Raw genomic sequence first — 24,190 nt, forward strand, 5'->3', positions numbered from 1 at the left:
TTTTGCAAAATCCATTCCCATTCTCAAACTATAAATAGATCCCTTAGGGGTCTCTCTTTTCAACAAGTTGGAGTTTGAGAAATTGAGAGAAACAAAAAAAATCTCTCTTTCTCTTCCCTTCTCTTCTCTCTCCTCCTTTTCTCACTTAGGAGTGGACGAGTTTTTCAAAGAAGAAAACTCTCCTCCTTTGCATTGGTGACTCAAGCTTGGAGTTGTGGCTAGATCAAGGAAGAAGAATCCCAAGGTAGCCCCTCTCTCTCCCTTTCTTTTGATTTTTTCTTTTCTTTCTATTTTTTTTAATTTCTCAAAAATTGCCCCCCTTTCTTCCCTTCTTTCTTGCATTTTCTTTCAATTTCATGTAATAGAAATGTAGAACTAGTTTAATTCCATGTAAATTTCAATTTTATATGTTTTGATCCATTCAAATTGCTATTTACATTATGTATTTTCATTTTAGTCATTTAGAATTAGGATTTGATCTTCAATAGATCAAATTCTATATTCTATGGGCAAAATCAATTTCAATTTATGCCCGAGTGCTTTTGATTTCATTTTATAGGCTTTCATTTATGTTTTTATATCATTTTCATTATCATCAATAATCTAGAATGATAGATCTCACGTTTTGATCATTGGATCAATTCAATTTTGAGATTTTATTCCATTCAATTGTGTTGAGATGATATTTTCAATTCTGGTTCATTTTTGCCTTCATCATGTTACATATAATTAGATCTTATTTTAATTTGATTTTTTTATCACATCTTTATTAGTATAGTTTCAGGATTCACACAAAAAATCAGATCAATCTGAGTTGGTTTGATCCCTACAAAAAATTGGGATTCAGACCCTACCGTTTGGTCTCGTTCGGATTTTCCTTGAAATTAGACCAACTTGTTGAAGTGATTTCTCCGTAACTAGAAATGATCTTTCAAATCTGTAAAAAGTAAAATCTTTATCAATGAATCTAGTTTCTTCATGTAAATTTTCATCTATTTATATGATGTTTTGATATCCTATTTTGGCCAAAAATCGCAACCCTATTATATTGTGTCACATTTAGGGTTTGGTTTTTAAGCCATTTTGTTAGTCATATCTCTCTAATGGGAAATTATTTTTAAAATATGTAAAATGGATCTTATTTATCTGTATGTATAATTTTTTTATGTAAATTTCTATTCATTTTTATGGAATATTTATATTTCTTTTGCATTTTAAGTCAAAACCTTATCTGTTTGTAATTACAGACATTATTCTGACTTAAAACCAACTTGTTGCATTTATATCTCCTTAATGAGAGATTATTTTTTAGATCTGTAAAAATGAGTTTTTTCCTTAAAATGTCTAGTTTATGCATGCTAATTTTTAAAAAATTTCATTAAGTTTTCATCTGTCATTCGGATAAAAAATGAGAAACCTATTAAATTTTCTTTCAAAGGCTTTTATAGATTTTTGATTAACTTGATGAAATGGGATCTCACTAATGGAAGCTTATTTTTTAGATCTGTAAATTGAAAATGTTTTATGGTTTAACTGGGCAACTTCTCTCACAAATTTGGGAGAAATTAAATCAGTTTAGCCTTTGAAACTCGAAAATTATAGAAACTTGTCTGTCAAAGTTCAATTTCCTGATTTTAAAATTTATTTCTCAATGTTTTAATCATATCTCGATTTAAAAATGTTTTTTGAGATCTATAAAAGAGATATGCTTCTTTGAAAAGTTAGGAATCCATGGAATTAATTTTCAGCTCAATATGAGTTGTTTTAGACTTCTGTTCATTTGAAATACTCTGATAGGGTCGATTTACATATCTTAATTTTGAAATATCTTGTTTTACTTGGATAAAAAAAACCAAATTCGGGTTTTCCTCTAAATGTTTTCTGCATTTTTTGATTTTAGGATACTTTTAAGGTTATTAGTAACCTTCAAATCAAATTGCATCAATTTCTAATATGTTTATTGATTTTTCTTTCATTTTTGGGGCATAAAAAAGCTAAATTATGGATTTTCTCAATTTTTCAATAACTAAGGAAAATCCATAAATGCCTACATTTATTTCTAACATGTTTGCTCATTTTGTAAGATTTTCCTTTCTTTATTTTTAATTGATGTAAATTTATTTAAGTGTTGTAATAATACATTAATGAAAATTTTATTTTATGCTTAGTTTAGAATGAATGAGCATATTTGTTTAATTTTCCTTCATTTTAATTTATTGCATTTTTTTTTAAATTTTCTTAAAGACACTATAGAAACATGAATGACACATGCATCATTTAATAAAGAATAAATAAAATTAAGTAGAGTTCATATTCATGGCCATAGTCGGAATACGAATAATACTTAGAATTATTATTCTTTATTAAAATAAAAAAATCAATTTACACTCTTAAGTCTTTTTTAAAAATCATCATATTTCACAAAAATGCATTTTTTTCCTTTATTAGAATCTAAAATAAAGATTAATTCAGAGTATATTCGTGGCCATAGTCATAAATATATGAAAATTTAGTCTTGTTTTAATTCTATAAAGGCACAAAATTAATTTCATTCTTTATTGAAATTTAAATAAAGATTAAATTAAAATATGTTTGTGGCCATAGTCATGAATATATTGAAATTTAATCTTGTTTTAATTATATTAAAGAATGAAATTTGCTTTTTAAATTCAATTTCAAACCAATTCTTTTAATGCATTCATCATTTAAGATAGAATAGCATCATTCTTTTAATTATTTCAGGTTATTTTCAAATTTCCAAGTGATTTTCAAAATAATTTTCAAAAACAATTTTCATTTCTAAATTCAACGACATTTTTCCATTTCCATTTCCATGTTCGAAATCCAAGTTATTTTTCAAGTCAATTTCTAATTTCATTCAATTTTAAATTTCATTTCAAATTTCTATTTTCAAATTCCAAATTTTGATTTTTATTCTCCTTTTTCATTTTCAAAATTTAAATTTTAATTTTATTTTCACGTTTTCACTTCAATTCTAAATTTTAATTTTAATTTCCAATTCAAATTTCAAAAGTTGAATTTTGTTTCAAAATCAATTTCAACTTTCCATTTTCGAATTTCCAATTTCAAACTTTGAATTTCATTTCAATTTCAAGTATCAAATTCAATTTTATATTTCTTTTAAATTCCAAAATTTGAATTTCATTTTCATTTCAAATTTGAATATCGATTTCAAATTTTCCATTTTCAAACTTCAACTCTTAAATTCATTTCAATTCTCAATTTTTTTTTCAAATTAAATTCTGAATTTCATTTTGAATTTCCAATTCCAATTCTAATCATTATTTTCAATTTCAATTTTAAAATTCCAAATTTCAACTCTAAATTCTAAATTTGAATTTCAATTCCAAGGTTCAATTCTAAATTCTAATCTTGATTTTCAAAGTTCAATTTCAAATTTCCAATTTCAAATCTAACTTTTGATTTTCAATTTCAAAATTCAATTTCTAAGTTCAATTCTCAATTTAAAAATCCAATTCCAAATTCAATTTTCAATCAATTCGGACATCAAAATTCTTAACTTAGAATTCAATTTCAAAACCTTCAAAATTCAAACTTTTAAATTCATTTCAATTTCCAAATCTAAATCGATTTATGGACTTCAAATTCATCTCTTAAAGGATACTTTCAAATCCATTTCAAAATCCCTTAAAAGATTCAGATTTCTGAAAAATTATCAAAAGCATACACATTCTCAAACTTAAAATCACAACACAAGCCTGATTCAATGTGCATTCAGGACTTAAAATAATTTCTTAGACAAATTTTAGCAAGTCAAATGCATAAATTCGAACCTTGGTTCGATTACCCCTGGTAAAGGCGCCAGGAATGGTTGAACCTCGTACCGATGAGCTAATCCTGTCTTCTCATTTTCTCGCATTTTTTCTAAAAACGAAGGCAAGTTATTTCAAAATCTATTTTCAAAAGGTCAAGTGAGACCTTGTGAGAGTTTTTCTCTTTCTTTCCCTAAAAAGGAACAAAAGGAAAACTTTTACAACGATCACACCTGGCCTATTTCAGTGTTAAGGTTCATAGTAAGATCTATGGGATCCTTCTGCAGAACCATAGCTTAGGATTTTCAAACAATTAAGAGTCTAAATCAATCAGACAACACACAGATCAAAACTTTGAAAACAAGTTTCTTAGATCTTCTCAAAAGCTCCATGAATTTGTGAAGTCACTCCGACTAGGATCTGATAGGATGGGTTTTCTTTGTACTGAACATTTTACAATATACTTGAACTATAATTTTTGGTATTGCGAGCAGGTTCAAGGTGTCCCTAGTCCACCACTGATATACCCAAGTTGATGGCTTTTGGTACTAGTAGGAGAATCCAAAGACCCAAAGTGTAGGATGTGATAGGGTTTTGGAAATCCACACAAGAAAATAGAGGCTCTATAATCAAAGTCCTATGAAAGAGGATAAATATGAGAGAACAAATGATATGCATGCAATGCCTCAATCAAAAGTGATTTTCTATTCTTGTCAAAGGTTAAAAAATTTTCTAGGAAATTCTAAGTGTCATGCAAATCTTCAATAAGTTTTTCTAAGTTCTTTTCCTAAGTCTAAAATAATGGAGCAAACACACAATCTACTTATTGTTTTTACCTAGGAAACAAGAAGGAAACACATAAGAAAATACTATGGTTTTGTATGTAAAATGATTTTTTTTATGTGAGAAAATGAAAATAGATCAAATCTTGGATCTGGATATGGGCCTTATCCAAAAGGTACACCCAAGTTCAAACGCCATAAACAACACACAAGATAAGGATGCAAACATAAGTTTTAGGAACTTGGGCTTTGAAACACTAAAAGAAACAAGGTTTGATCAAAGAGTATTTTTACCAAAAAATTCTTAAGTCAAGAACGAGTAGTCGACTTTGCTATTAATTTTTTACTCTAAAAATGATACAATTCAGAAAAACTCAAATAAAAATATTTTCAGTGGTGTATACCACACTAGAAACTGACATATGGGTGTGGAGATATGGCTCTAGGAACATCCTAGAAAAAAGTGCAGAGCAAGTATTGTTGCTTCTGTTCCAACGGATACTACCTATTTTTCAGTTACTTATACCAGAAATATAAAGATTCAATGAAAAGAACAAAGAACAATGAATAAAGAACAAAGAGTCTATTATATTTTCAATGCCACTAAGATCACATCGATCTAACATTCAGACGAGATAAGCCTTTAAGAAGGTAAACTAGTTGACTGTTTCACAATAAAAAAAAAATACTAGGACTAAACTTTGAATAAGCGAAAAAACTTTATTAAATCCTTAGTCAAATTATTTGGGCTGGTTACAAGTAATAGCACAGACTCAAGGCATTTAAGTAAAATAAATTCTTGCATTGAAATACTACAAGTTATCATTTACAACTTGAAGATTTATTACAAGTCAGAAATCCTCAGGACATCCGAAGAAGATATGGTCACATAGCATTGTCCGCAGCGACGACCGTAATTGCTCGCCATACCGTTTCCTGAAAATATTAAATCAGGAGTCAGACTATCACGTCTGAGTAAGAAGCATAATATCTATATAAGTGTGCATAATGTCATGTGTACAAGTATATGTGCAACAAGTTTAGATAGAACTAATAACCATTTAACAATTGATAAATGTACAGGTCACTAAAGTCAAGCATTTCATGATATATTCCATCAACATCAAAGCATGATCCATCATATGCATAAACCATATTCATATAAGTAATAACAACTTTGAAACTAATGTGGATGTACACCTGACTTAACTAAAGCATTTCATGTAAAGTGTGCATAAAGCACAAACATCAATGTTCAACATATCATTCATAAGTTATCACGATTTCCATGTAAAGGAAAACCAATTTGAATCATGCCCTACAGGAGTCACAGCTTACTCCAACAATTTCAACATCAAGCAGTATACAACTACTTGAAGATTTTTCTTAATGCACTAACTTTATGTTTTATCTTGTTAATTACGCTGTGGGTACGCACAAACATTCGGCATCGTAGCGGACCGAGACCACACAGGGGTTTATTATTTTATAACCCGTATGACTAGCCGTACGGATATCCAAAGGGGACGGTTCATGACCGAAAGAGTACTCCCCAATGGCTAGAACTAGAATTAGGATGCACCCTATACTTCTGCAGAAGACTTGGATCTACCACCTAGGATGAATTGGTAGTCCTGGCCCCCTAACTTTGACGATTGGGGACCGGGTGAGACGCCTCGCTCTCACAAAACTAGAATGTCCCACGGAGTTTGTACCATCTACCCTCTCCAAGGTAGACCATGGGTCCAGTAACATACACTGTCTTTCAGGTGTACCCAGAGCCCTGGGAAACCAGTAACATATACCATTTTCAGGTATACCCAGTGTCCCGGAAAACCGGTAACATATACCATCTTTCAGGTATACTCAGAATCCCACATTTAGGTTATGTGTGCATATCTTCTATTTTATTTATTCTTATGTGCAAGTCATTGCACCACAGGGGATTTCCAAAATCCCAATCCACACTCGAGGTGATCTCAGTGTATGCACATTACCCGTCGAATGCCTCATAGGCACCAACCATAATTTCTCAGAATTTTGGCTCAACTATGAGCCGAGTACTTGTACTTAAGTATTTAAAAAAAAATCATTTCTGAGCTCGGGTGTATGTTTCATACCCCACTGACCATGCACTCATAAGGCATGTCACAAGTACAACTTTTCATAGGTGCTCGTATGGCACTACGATGGTCCCGCAAGACCGTAAGCTCTATTTTGAGCTTTCACATGATCATGACATGACAAATGCTCTTTATTAGGCAAATATTTGCAGAACAATCATATATCCATCAACACAGGACAAGTCATAACATTTACATGAAATCATGATTCAATTATATGAAATTCACTTAGCATCATATGTGCCCATATGACACCACAAGGATTTGACATGCTCGGTTTCAATTTGTACTATCGTGCCTTCGTAGTATTTCTCAATTGTACAATTATAACAAAAATATGCTTTTAACAACAGGCAATTCATGCACTAAAACATCATGTGCAATATGAATATGTCATTGATATCTCATTCATTTGCCACATTCATTGACTCATAACTTTCTTTTCATAAGCATATAATAAAATCATCATGCTCCTTAAGCATGTGCACTAAAGTGAGTTTTTGCCATAACCAATACTTGTGTTCATCAGTGCGTTTCAGACCTACTCTGAGTTTGTGAATAATGGTGAATCTCAAATGTAACACACATTTCATTTGTAGGAAAAATAACAAGTATAATTGGCATTTCACAATTCGAGAAAAAGATAAACATTTATTTAAGGAACAAACAGTGTAAACATGCAACTTTTGCAAAAGTGTGTCGACGTACACTATAATGGTCAAAACAACCTGAATTTTCCATTTTTCTTTAGATTGCCGAATAAAACGAGGGTACGTATAAAATTTGTGGTTTTAAAAAAAATTCGAGGGTTTAACATTTAAAAATTATGCCCACCCTTTGTCTCTACAAGGGTTTTAATATCTATATATAGTTTTCAAGGGTGTATGTATCATACCACCACTGATATTGACACCATAGGATGAGTACCACATCTTAAAGTGCTTTAATGGCACCATAATAGCTCGGCAGGTTTGGTTGCAATTTCATACCATCATACCTCAAAATGTTTATAACTGTGCTAAAAGTCCAGACAATACTCGTGACTCTAAGCCGTCCGTACTCTGGCCATGAATCAGCATCCCATATGCCACCCAACTTATTCAATGAAACTAAGAACTTGTTTTCATACTTAGCAGCCCTCCTTTTATTTTCATTTTCTATATTTCTTTTGTCTACTCATGGCACATCAATAAGGCAATGTACCCTATTGGTAACTCAAGTTCGACGAGATGACTTGAGTCGACATATCCTGTTGGATGCACCACTAAGGTGCAACAACAATTACCGCTGCCCAACGGATCAGAACTACAACACCAGGTTGTTGTGGTTTATCAATCTGGTGGGTCAGCAGGCCCAGTCGACCTACTACGACAGGGGTGCTAGCCATCAAGGTGCTGATAACACCATAATGACTCTGATAGAGTGTTGTGCACCCTACCAAGTACATTGTGTTTGATATACAGGGTCAACTGAACCATGTTTTAGGTTAAGCCAAATGTTTTATGACAACAGAGGACATCGGCTAGGAACTAGTCGCCCAAAGTTTGTCCCAGATTTTCAATGCGCTTGTATGAACCAAGTAAAAAAAAACTTTTTAAGTCGAGAGGCGAACTGGGTTGTAGCAACGCCCAGCCTAATTAACCTCTAATTTATTTTCTCAGCTGGTCTGGTCTGCAGGGTCCAGTCACTACAAGTTTGGACATACATGCTTATTCTTTATCACATATTGTTTTTTTTTTCTCTGGCCACTACAATCATGCATACGGATTTCAGGCTATTATAGTGTTTGGACCGATTCAGGAACACCTATCACGAGTTCAATACTGTCACACCGTTACACACATACATGCTTAATTTTCTTTTTGTGTGTATGTGTTGACAATCAATCAATCATTGAAGGGGATGTACATATATTATTATTATTATTATTTTTTAAACTGATATACGTTAACATGATTGGGGAACATGCATGCTTCATTTTGGTGGGACATTTTATCACATGGAGAAGCATAACAATGGGTTATTTATATACAACAGATTGCATACATCACCCAATCAAAATATAAAAACATAAATGATTGATCTGCAACATGAATCAAAACATGAGGAAACTCTATATCTACGTGACCCTTTCTTTGACAGATTCACAACATGAGTGATATAATTTGCATTTACTTTAAGTGGATTCCAATTTGGGGGCACACATAGAAAACATAAAAAAAATGAATGACGCACCAAGTATAAGTAATGGTATAAATACTACCATAGCTATCAACTGTCATGTGGTTATGATAGTTTACACACAGGGAATAGCAATCCAGTACAATCACATACTTACATACATTTTATGTGTGTGATAGAGTTCAGTATACGTATATAGTTAAAATGAGTTTTCTTTTTGTGCGACTAAATTGAGCACACGAATAGTCCATAAGAAATTTAGTTTCTCTGTGTATTTAGTTTCTCTGTGTCTGATTTCGGTACACTTATAATCAAATAAAAACTAATTTTAGTGTGACATCATCCAGCATACATGCATAGTTAAAAGTGAGTTTTAGTTTGCCTAACTCGAGCACACCCATAGTCAGTAAAAGAAATTTAGTTTATATGTGTCTGATTGCAGTACAGTTATAATCACATAAGAATTAATTTCTGTGTGAGAGAAATTTGTTTTTATTTTTATACAAAGAAGAGAAATTTGATGGTCCAGCATATACACATACCGCATAATGCTATGCCCAAACATAAGGAGATTATGCCCTTACCTCGTGAGAGCATGAACCCGACGGTAAGATCTTCTCCCTGGTGGACGTCCAATCCTTCTGCACTAATACATCACCGGAAGCAATAGTGGAAAGCTCGACCCAAGTGGATCATACGACTGGCTTGAGAGGGTAGGCAAGAGAGAGGACAAATGGTGGAAGCAAACAGGTAGGTCTCATGGATGGGCTTAGAGAGTTGGGAGAGAAAAGGAGAGGAGCCATCAAGGCACCTCGATCTTTGTAGTATCCTCTCAAAAAAAAGGTTTCTTCATTATGGCCCTCCCCAAAACGGATGGCCACTTTTAAATGTTTTTTTTTCTTGTAACCCCTACCTCCACTTTTCCAGATTTTGAAAATATGGGAAAGTGGATCTTTCCAAAGAGGAAAATAGTTGGGTTTCCAATTTTGAAAACCGTCCAGCCATCCCCTTTGATGGTCCAACGTTTCCTCATTTAAACCCTTCTTAAATGAGGTGGTTTCCAAATCATTTTGAATTTTAAAAGGCACAATTTTTTTTTAAAGTCGTTTTTAGCAAAAAGGCTCCCTGGCGCACAAGGGATTCAAACTGGGGACCTCTTCTGCCACCAGTGTGCCATACTCAATTTTGTTGCATATCTTTGCAACGAAATTATACTTAACCTCTATTAACGTTTTTGACATGTTTGGCCAAAATAACATTTTTTGGCAAAACCATTTGGCGCCCAGGGGGATTTGAACATGGGTTGCCTCATAACTCGGCAAGACCTCTTGCCATTACACCACATCACCTTTTGTTACGTGATAGGTCTTTATTAATTCATATGTATATGAATATGGTTCTTGACGAATCTCAAATACGAGTCAGACTATATTTTAGATCTTCTGAACTTTCTAACTACGTGTTTGGATCTTGTTCACAATTCAACCATATTTGGATCCATTAAGATCCAATTGGATTCTAATTGGGTTTCAAATCCACCCAGGATCCGAATTCGTTTGTCGTACCTGAATCCAGATACTGGATCCATTTGATCCAGTTTGGATTCAAGATCCATTTGAATCGATTCTATATCATTTTATTGTATTTATTTCAAAGGATTTTATTCTTTATTTAGTTTGATAATTATTGAAATTTTGCGGGTTTTACAGTTGCCTCTGTTCCGACGGATACTACCTATTTTTCAGTTACTTATACCAGAAATATAAAAATTCAATAAAAAGAACAAAGAACAAAGAACAAAGAACAAAGAACAATGAATAAAGAACAAAGAGTCTATTATATTTTCAATGCCACTAAGATCACATCGATCTAACATTCAGATGGGATAAGCCTTTAGGAAGGTAGACTAGTTGACTGGTTCACAATACAAAAAAAATACTAGGACCAAACTTTGAATAAGAAAAGCAAGCACTCCAAAACAATTTTTGGCTCTGACTTAAAACTAAACAGACTTAAATTTAAGTCTCAGCTTTTCAGTGAGCTTGAAAACATGAGTTTTTGTTACTGGATCTCTGGGATACAAATAAAAGAACATGTACCTCTCAGAAAAAATAATCACTAAAATGACTACTTATTGTTCATAGCTATTTTCAGAGGCCATAAATACATAATCTAAAAATGAGCCAAACATGTAAAACGTAGACACACTTGTATTCTTTTCAACGAGCCTAAGAACATGAAAACTAACTTAAGACCAGAGAGAAATGACTATGTTAACTAGACAGTGTCAGAAAATAGAAAACAACAAAATTTAGATCTGAGGTTGTTCCAGATCTGACAAACACAAAAATAACAAATCTATTAACCTCGTAATGCCAATTTTCTAGAAGCTTAGATCTTGGAGTTAACAAACGGTCCCATCGTGGTCTACATTTTGTGGATCCATTTGAGTTTTTGAGAGCAAAAGCAAGGGTTTTTTTACTAAAAGATATTTATTTTTAAAAATGGGTCCAAAAACAGATTTGAATCTTAGGGGAGTATGGGGACCGATCTTCATAGTCACATGCATTTTCTCCTATATTGAGCAGGGATCAGTTGAACTAAGAATCCTTGATCTTTGTTTATGGAGTGGCGGCATTGCGAAGACTCATACTTCATACGTGAATCCTAGAAGAAAACAAGTTTGGTGGTGGGAGAAACCAAAACTCAGAAAAAGACAACAAAACAAATAACATACAAATGTTAGGGCTATCAGAACTTAGAAAAATACATAAAATAAATAAAATACAAATAGAAAATGAAAACCAAATCTCACTTCGAGCTTAAGTAGCCCTTCCTACGGTTGATAAGCATAGGAAAGCACGAGCAAAACTTTGGCTTGGCGCAGTCTCCAAAAAAGAGGGTGAGGTAAGAGATATGGGTTCTAGGTTAGGCTAGGTTTAACTTGGTTGGCTAGGCTAGGCCGTGTAGAGATTCAGGTAGAGTGATAACAGACATAAATGAACTCTCAATGCATAAATAAGGGAGTGACTCTCAATTTATAGTTTCTAGGCAGATTCAGATATGTTTTTTGCATATTTGAGACCCATCTAGATGAATGGCTTCTAAAAAGAGGTTATTGAATCAAAGGTTGAGATGTAGCCAAGGTTTATTGCCTTGGATGGAGAGCTCTTCTAAGGAAAGTGGATTTTGGGACTTGGAAGATTTTCAAATACGAATTTAGAAGGTTGAAGAGGCAAATCCTGGCCAAGAGACATACAAAAAGGTGGCTGACGACAAGAAGAAAATGGCGGCTGACAAAAGGTTACGCTGACGATAACTTACCTTTAACGTTAAGTTATGTTTTCGTTAAAGGTAGACACTGACAACAACTCATGGCTTGAGCCAGCAATGATTACAGATGGCAAGGACCTGACAAAAACTTATGGTGTCATCAGGAGTGGATGATGTATCTTCTCAAAAGGTAGGGTCTTCTGACGACAATTCTAGGACATTGATGACAACTCGAATACAATGGTGACAACAATTCAAGCAAGGTTGACACCAACATATGTATTGTCAGAGATTGGGATCTTGTTTTGGCCATATCTTTCGATCCTAGTGTTGGATGAACCTTATTTTTGGCTTGTTGAAAAACTGTGAATCTTCTCTTTAACTCTTCTTTTGGTCAAAAACTTGAAAAAGGTACTCTTGAAGATCAAAAATTAGATTAAGGGTGTCTCGCTTTAAGAAAAAGGTAGAATTTTGATATAAAAAACATCTCGATCAAAAATTAATTGTCTACAACCATCTAAAAATGTTGATCTAGCCAACACACATGGTATCTTAAAAGGGACTTGCATACCCAAGAATGGGCTGGCCTCCACCTCTATTAAAAACAGTGCAACAAAACCACAAACAGGAGAGGCGACAAGCTTGGAATCCATCAACACGTTAACAACTTCAGGCCTGCGATCAGATTTGGACATCATCATAGAACTAGGCACTCCAAAAGACATGGTTGCACCATCTTGGAAGCCTTCTAAATCAAAAGCTCACGCAGAAAGAGTGAAATCTACACATCAAATGTGCATATGTAGGATATCAAGATCCACCTCCTCCATAGGGAGGGGGAGGCGGTGGGTGTCTCTCTTGATCCCATCTCTCAACCGCCCCTAGCAACACTAGTCGCAGGAGGGGAATAATGTGCAGCCCCACCTGTATGAGTGCACCAACATTCGAGTGGGAGGAAGATGGCCCTAGAAGGAACAATACGAGCGATCGAAGGACCGGCCAGCCATAGGCCAGTGATCACATGAGACACAACAATCGAGTAGCTTAGAGGGATGAAACCCTAGCAACACTAGTCGCACGAGGGAAATAATGTGCAGCCCCACCTGTATGAGTGCACCAACATTCAAGTGGGAGGAAGATGACCCTAGAAGGAACAATACGAGCGATCGAAGGACCGGCCAGCCATAGGTCAGTGATCACATGAGACACAACAATCGAGTAGTTTAGAGAGATGAAACCCTAGCAATAGTAGTCGCAGGAGGGAAATAATGTGCAGCCCCACCTGTATGAGTGCACCAACATTTGTGTGGGCGGAAGATGACTCTAGAAGGAACAAGACCAACGATCGAAGGAAGGACCAGCCAGCCATAGGCCGGTGATCACATGAGACACAACAGTCAAGTAGCTCAGAGGGATGAAACCCTAGCAAAACTTCTCTCTTCTCTTGATATATATGATTTTTTAAAGGGTCCTAATGGTGACCTAACAAAAAAATTGTAGCATAATCTCCATTCTCTCTCTATATATTTATATACGATTGGGTGTAACAATGGATGCCCAATCATCGAATGAATGTCGGATGCATGAGGCACATCTAATTTGGCTTTTTTTCATGAATTTTGGCCTTTAGGAGCAGCGATCTACCACCACTAGAAGTGTATAAAGAGGTAAACACATGCCTACCGCTGATCACATGCCACCACTAACAATCATCCACTATTACACCACTCTCTCTTTCTCTCTCTCTCTCTCTATATATATATATGTATATATATATATAGAAAGTGGTAGTTGCCCAACCCTTAAGTGCACATCTACCAATCGAAGCGCTTTGGCTATCCATCATGGTCTTGATGGACGGCCAGTGCAAAAAATACAGAAAAACGCGTGCTAAAAGGCAAGTTTTTTCTGTTGTTTAGGCTTTAGCGACTCTTTCAGAGCATAACTAAATGTCCCAATTCTGTTGGGACCTTTAGCGGTGCTTAAAAGCATTGCTAAAACACTTTTTAAAAAGAATGTATGTGTCCTTTAAGTAGTGGTGTATGTTCACCCCTGATGATTCACTTAATCCACGTCTGTGTTCGGGGGTCCCAAAAAGCACCACGTATACAAGCACATGGGGCTTGTATTCTCATGTATGTTGACATCACTCAGCATTGGAGTCTGGTTCAGTTGCAAAGACTTAAGTACCCTTTCTTGCTATTCTTGCCATAAAATGATGGTTTGAGAAAATGACATAAATGTCCTTTATTCAAAAAAGGAAAACAAACAGTTCAAAAAAAAGACAAGCATGTCCTTCATCCAGAAAGTCGAGGATGATGTTGACTCTTCAAAGTCTACACAGCGAAACGAACCATAGCCGACGATCCAATGGTGATCCGGCGAAACGATGGTGAACCGGCGATCCGATGGTCATCCGACGAAACGAACCTGAGCCATCAAAAATGTCTGTTTGAACTTTTTATCGTCATCTTCTTCCTTCTCTGTAAAACACTGTAAAACCCTCTCTCTCTCTCTCTCTAGAGAAGAAATCAAGGGAGGCAAAGAGTTCCCCCTAGAGAAGGCCATGAACATCAACCCTCTCACTCTCTCTCCCTTCTCTTTCTACTTCTGTGCACATCCAGTAGATGATCCTACATTGCTTCATCAAACACCGACTGACCTGCACACTGACTGTAGCATCGTTCAACTTGATTCGTTGTGGAGCTTGATTCAGAGTTTTTGCCCTTACAGGAGGGGGGGTTGGGGGTTCCTCCCAACATGGGTAGCATCATTCAACTTGATTCGTTGTGGAGCCTGATTTAGAGGTTTTGCCCTTACAGGAGGGGGGTCCGGGGGCTCCCCCCAGCGTGGGTCCCGCTGTGTGGTCAGCGGACGGGGGGGGGGGGTCCAGAGGGGGTCGCGCCCCCCGGACCAAATTTTTTTGGGGCCTTGTATATTTTTTTTTATTTTCTTTCCCTCTTTTAACTATCGAAAAAGAGCAATAAAACGTTTTGTTTAATCGTGGGGCTTATGTTTTCTTCGGTTGTTTCTTGCTCGAGGTTTTCGTAACACCCCTTCCCACGATTTTTCTATTTTTCTTTTTCTGTTTCTTTCCCATGATTTTTTCAATGACTCCCCTATAGTGATTTTTAGTATTGTCGGGTCTCCAACGAGCCCGACAACAATTTATAGTGTTGTCCGGTCTTCCAACAACGATTTGTAGTATTGTCGGGCCTTTCTACAGTGATTTATAGTGTTTTCAGGTCTCCAACGCACCCCACAACGATTTATAGTGTTATCCGATCTTCCAATAGCGATTTATAGTATTGTCGGGCTTTCCTACAATAATTTGTAGTATTTTCGGGTCTCCAACTAGCCCCACAATAATTTATAGTGTTATCCGGCCTTCTTACAGCGATTTGTAGTATTGTCGGGCTTTTCTACAGCAATTTGCAGTATTTTCGGGTCTCCAACGAGCCCCACAACGATTTATAGTGTTATTCGACCTTTCAACAGCGATTTGTAGTGTCTTTCGCAAATCACTATAGCAATTTATAATGTTTTTTGGTCTCCAACGAGCCCCACAATGATTTATAGTGTTGTTGGATCTCAGTATAGCGATTTGTAGTGTCTTCCACAAATCACTATAGCGATTTGTAGTGTTATTCAGTAAACAAATCACTGTAAATCGCTACGCGAATTAGGACCAACTTGTGAGAGCCATATCTCCCTAATTGGAGGTCATATTCCAAATCCGTAAAAAGTGGTGTCTTTGTTATTGAGTCTAGTATATTCCTGTAATTTTTTAGTGATTTCTATTGTCATTTACTTTCCTATTTTAACTAAAAACCAGACCCCTATTATTCTGTGTTATTTGAGTTACAGAACACCATTCTCGCTTGACATCCACATCTTGATTCTGGCATGCTCCTTGTTGGATTTCTCATTGATTTCTTCCAACCTTGCTTGGAACAAACATATGTCTTTCTCACCACGACACCCTGTCCATTCCTTCTACCGGAACATAGTCAAGTGTACAACACCATTCTACACGGGGGTTTGGGCGCTCCTCCCTAGACCCCCACCCGCTAACCGTGCAGTGGGACCCGCATCGGGGGGGGGGGGGGAGCCCCCGGACCCCCCTTCTGTAAAAGCAAAAACTCTAAATCAGGCTCCACAATGAGTCAAGTTGAACGATGCTACCCACGCTGGGAGGCGCCCCCAAACCCCCCTTCTGTAAGGGCAAAAACTCTGAATCAAGCTCCACAACTCATCAAGTTGAATGATGCTACCCACGCTAGGAGGAGCCCTCAGACCCCCCTTCTGTAAGGGTAAAAACTCTGAATCAGGCTCCACAACTCTTCAAGTTGAATGATGCTACCCACGCTGGGAGGAGCCCCCAAACCCCTCTCCTGTAAGGGTAAAAACTCTAAATCAGGATCCACCACTCATTTAGTTGAACGATGCTACCCACGCTGGGAGGAGCCCCCAACCCTCCTCCTGTAAGGGTAAAAACTCTGAATCAGGCTCTACAACAGTCAATGTGCAGGTCAGACGTTGCTTGATGGAGCAATGTAGGATCTTCTGTTGGATGTGCATAGAAGCAGAAAGAGAAGGGAGAGAGAGTGAGAGGGTTGATGTTCATGGCCTCCTCCATGAGAGATTTCTTTCTTGGATAATCCTGCAGTGCAGAGACTGGGTCTTAAATAATCATCTTTGGGGCACTTAAGTCTTTTCAATCACTCCTTTTCTAGAATCGTTATTTTATTTGGCACCAATGAAGGAGAGGGTACTTAAGTCTTTGCAATTGCATCAAACTCCAATGCTAATTAATGCTGACAAACATGGGGATACGAGACACACAGGCTTAAATACGTGTTGCTTTTTGGGACCCCCGAGCATGAGATGCCCTGTTGAGGGGGGGGGGGGGACATATAACCTGTTTTGGTGTTTTACCGATGCTTTTGAGCAAGCTAAAGCCTAAAAAGGCAAAAAATGTTGTTTTTCAGCATTTTTTCCATCAAGGCTGCGATGGATAGCCAGTATGATTGCGTTGGTAGTTGCACACCTAACGGTTGTTCAACTACCACTCACTATATATATATATATAAATATATATATATATATATATATATATATATATATATATATAAAGGGGGACCGTCCAAGCTTCAAACCGTGCAAATTATTTTTAAAAATCAATTCTATATGTCTAAAAGCATTAATGTGTTCTACATGACTAAAAACCTAAGAACCATAACTTGGATCAAGTTTTTTGTGCGTGTAATAGTATTTTATAATTTGCTAAAAATCAAGGGTTGAAAATTTTCAATTATTTTTAGAATATTAAAATCCTTTATATGCATTTAAAAAATTTAGACAAAATTCTACTCTCTCACATTAAGGGTGTGAACGGTAGAGTCGTGCACTGTTTGGTTATGTGGATAACTTTTCCATCAAATGTCTTGTCCATGGATTATCGTGGTCTTCTACTCATTAGCAACTCATAAATTACCAAAGAAAATCTAGTGATTGTGCACAGTACTTAGTCCAATTAATGTTTGCCATGCATCCTTTTTCAAGGAGGGACACTCGACCTACACGATCTGCTCTCTCTCTCTCATGCACTATAATTTTTTTTACCTAACAGGGTAATAATATTATTATTTGGCTCAAAATTATAGACTTTTTAACCAAGGTCTTTGGCAAAATAACTCTTTTTTTTCTTAGTTTTTTGAGAATGCATTTTGGATAAAAAAACCTACTTTATAAAAAGTGTTTAGTCCCACATTAAACAACTTTTAAAAATTCTTTGAATTTAAAATGTAAAGAGTTGGCTTAGAGAGAAAGGCCCACAATAAGCTTGTCAAATAAACTTTAAGAGATTTAGCTTTGTTTTTGAACTTAGACTTGGATTTTGATTTGGATCCGACTTGGCTTGCTTTGGTTTAGTCTAGTTTGGTTTGATCTTAGTCATGGTTTGACTTTAACTAAACTTTTTATCACTTTTTTGGATAAATTTGTACCTCATAAAATCAATTAATAAGCTTTTATTTTCCTTAATGTTTTGGTGGTTGTCCATGGTAGTCAAAGGTCTTTTGCGACCTTATTGAGGATTCAGCCCAACCCAGCTCCACTTAGCTCAGTTCAGTTTGGTTCAATCTGGTCTTTGTCATAGTTTGACTTTAACTAAACTTTTTATTGCACCTCATAAAATCACTTAATAAGTTTTTATTTTCCATAATGTTTTGGGGGTTGACCAAGATAGTCAAAGGTCTTTTGCAACCTTATTGGAGTGACACCTTGCCTCAATGTGTTCAAATATATTAGAACATTAGTGAGTGTTGAGAACCCACTGTTGGGCGCAAGCAGCTTATTAAGGATGGCCATTTGAGATTTTATTGGTGCATGCTACCCGTTTGGACCTTAATGAGCCTTTATGGGCTCATGAGAATGGTCCTCCAGACTATTTTACTGGGGTATATATAAACCCCAACTGCCACAGGTTAGACTATCTACAAGTTTTCTTCTTCTCGTGCTCTCTCTCTCTCTCAATATTTCTCTCTCTCATTTTTTCTATGAAGTTGTTCAAGGGTAGCCGTATCGTATTAGTCTGTCTACTCAACACAAGGAGTGACTGGCATTACACGTGAGGTGCAAGCTTTATTGTATCCCAAAAGTGAGGTTGTATTCAACTCTACAACACCAAGGTTCAACCTTGGTGGGGCAACTATCACTTTTAAGAAACCTCCTTTTACTGCAGACGCCTCTAAGCATTGGTCACATTGATTATTGTAGAAAAAGTTCCAAATTTTCAATAAATAAACCACCTCACTCATAAACTCATTGGAATTCTAGGCCCCTTGTCCACTCGGGAGTATACACAACTTTAGAACTGTGGCAAGGGATACACATTGATGGGTTTTGAACTTGTGGAAGCCCTTCAACTTAGTGAAGTTTAGAGTTACTCACACGAGATGAGTGGACCCTCGTAAGCCTCTCACATGCACTCTTAACAAGCTATTTTGGCCAAGCTTTTCACCATGTTATGTTGGCCTTATTTCCAAACTGAGAGTCTAAACATGGTAATTGCTCTCAAAATTCTGACTCATGGAGTTCACTATTTTTTTCCTTGCAGGTGCAAAAGATTTGGATGGATCTGGTTAATTCTAGCCGCCAACAGATATCTAGATAATTTTCATCACTTAGCATGTTATCAGTGTGCATAAAAAAAAGGAACTGAATTAAACATAGTAACAAATATCTTTTTTTTCTCTTTTTGGGTCTATTTTGAGTAGAAGGTCCTTAGGGTGCCTTTGAATCCCTCAGATCTCACATCTAAGAAACCTATAGGAGGAGACATCCAAGTAACTCTCGTACGAACCCCAGGGTTAGATCTGTCTCTCCCTTTATTTCAAGGATCTTAGATCTCTGAAATAAAGGGATTACTAGTCAGGGAATTTGAATGCCTCTTATTTTGTCATGAGGCCCCGACCATATCAATGAGGTTCCCACTAGCTAAGAATTGAGGCACTAAATATGTTCTTAAAGATCTTTTAGGGCTTGTTTGGTGGCCCATCCACCGCGTGATTTTGGACGGTGCGACCACAAATCACATAGTTGCCACCAAACATTGGACGCAGCAGATGCATGAAAGGTTGCATCCATCGCGTCTTTGGAATGATATTTCACCATTCCACTCACACTATTATACTGAGAACAGGAACAGGAGAACAAACCATCCCTTTTTCATACATCGATGCACCTTCATGGCCAAAATAAGTTATCCTTTGTTCTCCTTTTTGCAGGTCATGTATTCAAGTACAGGCTGATCGGGGTGAGTAAATTGGATGCATCACTCATAACAAATCATACAAGCGCACTGGTCATACATCTAATCTATGCAGAGTATAACATTGTAACCCACCATATCCAACAGGATAAGGTTGGCAGAGCGGTTCTGCCTAGAAATCATGACTTTGACCTTGGGTAGATAGGTACGAATGATAGAGCCACAACTCGATGGTGTGATAACTTCAAGAATGTATCCCAGTGGAATTGGTGTGACATCAATCAAGTTTGTAAATCGTGCAGATACAAAAGAATGTGTAGCGCTAGTGTCAAAAAGAACTTTAGCACCAAACTTTGCAATAGTGATTGTACCTGGTGTAAGTTTTATGAAATAGTTTTTTAAAAGATATTTTTGATAAAAACGGTTTATGCAAGCTAGACATCAAATAATAAAAACCGGCTTACATTAGGGTGAGATCTGGGTTGAACTTAGGGAATGGAAGAAAACTTTGTATTCCACACAAGTCTACTCTTTATTGTCTTTAAAATAAATATAATTAATTAACTAATCAACTGAGAGTGTGGCCCTATGCGGAGAGCCTAAACAAGTAATAATTAGTTACAAGACTTTTACAAATTCAAATTAATGAATTAAATAACCCTAATCTAAAAGAAAAGAAAAAATGGGTCTTCATTGCTTGAACTTCTAGTGCCTTTGATGTCTTTGATTTATGCTTTCTTTTCTATTGAGGGCTCCCTGAGGGGCTCAAAGGGGCCTTTTGAGAATACCTTTGGGGGACCTCAAAAGGCTCTTAAGGGACACTTTTGAGGGCCTACCGCACATCCAACCGCTTCCCTGCAAAATAGAATCACAAAACAAAAACAAAACATAAAAAAACTATACAAAAATCTAATGTTAGTTTAGTCAGAAATCATAAAAACAAGAATATAACTATCCTGTAACAACTAATTATATGTAATAAACTACTTCACTAAAAGACAAAATAGCAAAGCTAACTAACTAATAATCAAGAAACTAATTTATGCAACAAACTAATAACAATCTAACTAAATAAAAAAAGTAAACTAGCTGAAAATCAAGAAAAAAATTAAAACTAATATAAATAACTAATTAATTAATTAATCTAACATTAATAAATAACGAAAACTAACAAGAACAAACTAACAAAGAAAATTAACTAACTAATTAACAATGCTAACCGACTAACATATAAAATTTAAAACTTTACTAACATGTTAAATAAATAAGAACAAGAAAATAACAAACTAACTAACCTAATATCTAACCACTACTATACGAAAATAACAAATTTAATATTCTAGAAATAAAGAAAACTAACTTAAATCAAGAATTGAATTTAACAAACAACTAGCCAAATGACAAAAAAAGAAAACAAACTAACTAATTAACTAATTAACAATTACTATCTACTGTACGGATTAGCAAAGCTAACTGATTAGATCTGGAAATAATTAATAATAAAAAAATTAACTTAGGCTATTTAATCTTCTTAACTAATAAAATAAAGAATCAACTATTTTATTTCTTTAATAAACTATGTAAGATAAACCCAATCTAAACTAAAACTAAGTAATGTGACTCTATTTAAAGCTATACTAACTAATATATTAGACTAACATTAATCTGGAACAATAAATAAATTAATCTAAGCTATCTACCTAACTAACAATGAATTGAAATAAAAGAGAAAACGATAGCTACTATTATAACTTATCTACACGATTAAACATAATTCTAAACTAATTAAATTACTTGAATCAAATAACCTAATCTAACTTCATTAAAAACTACCTTAATATGTAGCTACTCATGTTATAAAAATAATAATAACTATTCTATTGAAACAAAAAATGATAATTGGGATAAGAACATAATTCGGCCAATCTAATTAAATTTAAGCTATTTAATCTAATTTAAACTGATTTACTTCTAATATAATTAAACTAAGTACAATTCTAATCTAATCAATAAGAAAAGGAATTAACATAAAATTAAAAACTATTAATAAAAAAAAACTATTCTTTATCTAAATCAACTATTCAAGAAATCTAATTAATTAATCTAAATAATACCAAAGAATCAAAAACCTAACCTAAATTAAACCTACATTAAATCTAAACCTAAACTAAATTAAAATCACGTGAAACACAAAAAAAATAATCTAATCCAAACCTAACAATTTCATGAAAAACCTAAAACTATGCATGAAAAATCAAGAAATTCAACAAAAACAAATATTCACTAATTTATTTTTAGGAAAAAAACTAAATCTAAGAATAAAGAAATTCAAATCTACTCTATTTTATTTTATTTTTGTTTTTCCTTTACAGTTGATGGAACAAGACTCATCTAAACTATATGCAATGTTGTTATCATTGCAAAATTTTACTTTTGCAAGTCAATCTGACCTTTTGAAAAAGTTTTGAAAATAACTCGCCTTTGTTTTAAAATGCAGGAAAATTTTGAGGAATGTGACTCGCTTGTCGGTACGAGATTTAACCATTCCTAGAACCATAACCATGGGTAATCGAACCAAGGATCAATCTTGTACTTTGTTTTGTTCAATTGTCTAAATCGTTGTTCTATTTCCTAAATGCACAAAGAATCAAACAGATGCTATGACTTAGAATTTTTTTGACTCAAAGCATGATGTATGCTTGAAATATTTTGAAATACTTGGAAAAGGGGACACTTTGAAAATCATGAGCCACATTTGTGAAATATTTCTGAAGAAAGGAAAATTGTGAATTGAATTCAAAAAAGATTTGGAATCTAAGGGTTTTTGAGAAAATCGATTTTGAGGAAAAGAACTCAGGTCGCTTTGAGAAAATTAATTTTTTTGAGATTGATTTATAAAATAGATCAAAAGGGATGGGCGTGTGGCCCTATGAAACTCTTTTCATGATGCAATCTAACCTAGATGATGCATGAATGCAGTTTGTGAAAATATTTTTTGAAGAACTTGAGAAAATTATTTGTAAAAGATTTTTGTGTCTTATAGAATTCATATAAAATAAATTCTCTATATATCCTTGACTATGGCCATGAATACATATTGACTATATCTCATTTGATTCTAAAAGGAAAAATACTTGGAAAAGCTTTAAAAATATGCAATGTTTTCTAAAGATAGCCTAAGAGTGTAGGATGTTTGTAACTTAAAAGAAGATAACAAATCTGGGTTTTGTTCGTATTCTGACTATGACCACAAATACGAAATCTACCGAGTTTATTAACTCCTTAAAAGCATGTGCACGTGCCATTCATGTTGTCCATTATGAATTTGAAATATGTACATATGAATGATAAACAATAGCAGTTATATATTATGAAATAAACTATATGCAAATGCATCCTAAGCTAAGCAAGAAAGTCAATTCTTATTCCAATATTTCAATTTACATCAATAATAAACTAAAGAAAGAAAAAAGGAAATAAAAAAAATACAGTCTTGAGTGTTTATGCAAAATAAGCAAACTTGTTAGTAGACAGATGTCGGTTTTTCAGGATTTATTCAATAATATATGTAATTGATAGATTTATTTGAATATAATCCTTTTTCCATACTTATGTAAAATAAAAATCATTAAATACCATAATGGATGATGCATAACTGAATAAATAATAAAAATAAACAACTTTGAAATTCAAAATTTAGAGAAAAATGGCCAAAATACCCTTAAAATTTGATATTTATTGCAAAACAGGGTTAAAAATAGGGTTTTCCAGAAAAAAATTTTGTAATACGCTTAATCCTGGGATCAAACAGATTCAAAATGATGCAAAATCGGGTGGAGAGAACCCTAATATGATTTTAAAGATGATCAAACCCTAAAATCACAAAAATAATAGATAAAAATAATGAAATATAAAAAAACAATAAAATTTGTCTGTGTTTCGGTTAAATCGGAACTCTACAAGCATCCTGTTTTTATGAAATAACTAAATAACACATCAAATAAATTCTAAAAATTATAAAAATTGACATGGACACTTAAAATAACCATAAAAATAAGATGCAATAAAAAACTATATTTTTGAGATTATTTTGATAAAAGTATTAAATAAAAATATAAAAAGTATACTATTTTACCTGCGGTTTCGTACCTATCATAGTGTCAGACCAAAATTAGATATTAAAAAACAATAAAAGTCTATAAAATTTAACAGAGAGAAACAAGACAGATTAATAAAAATAACCCTTTTTACAGATTGGAAAAA

This window comes from Nuphar pumila, chromosome 9, assembly GCF_984573655.1.
Source record: "Nuphar pumila chromosome 9, dmNupPumi1.hap1.1, whole genome shotgun sequence".
NCBI lineage: Eukaryota > Viridiplantae > Streptophyta > Magnoliopsida > Nymphaeales > Nymphaeaceae > Nuphar > Nuphar pumila.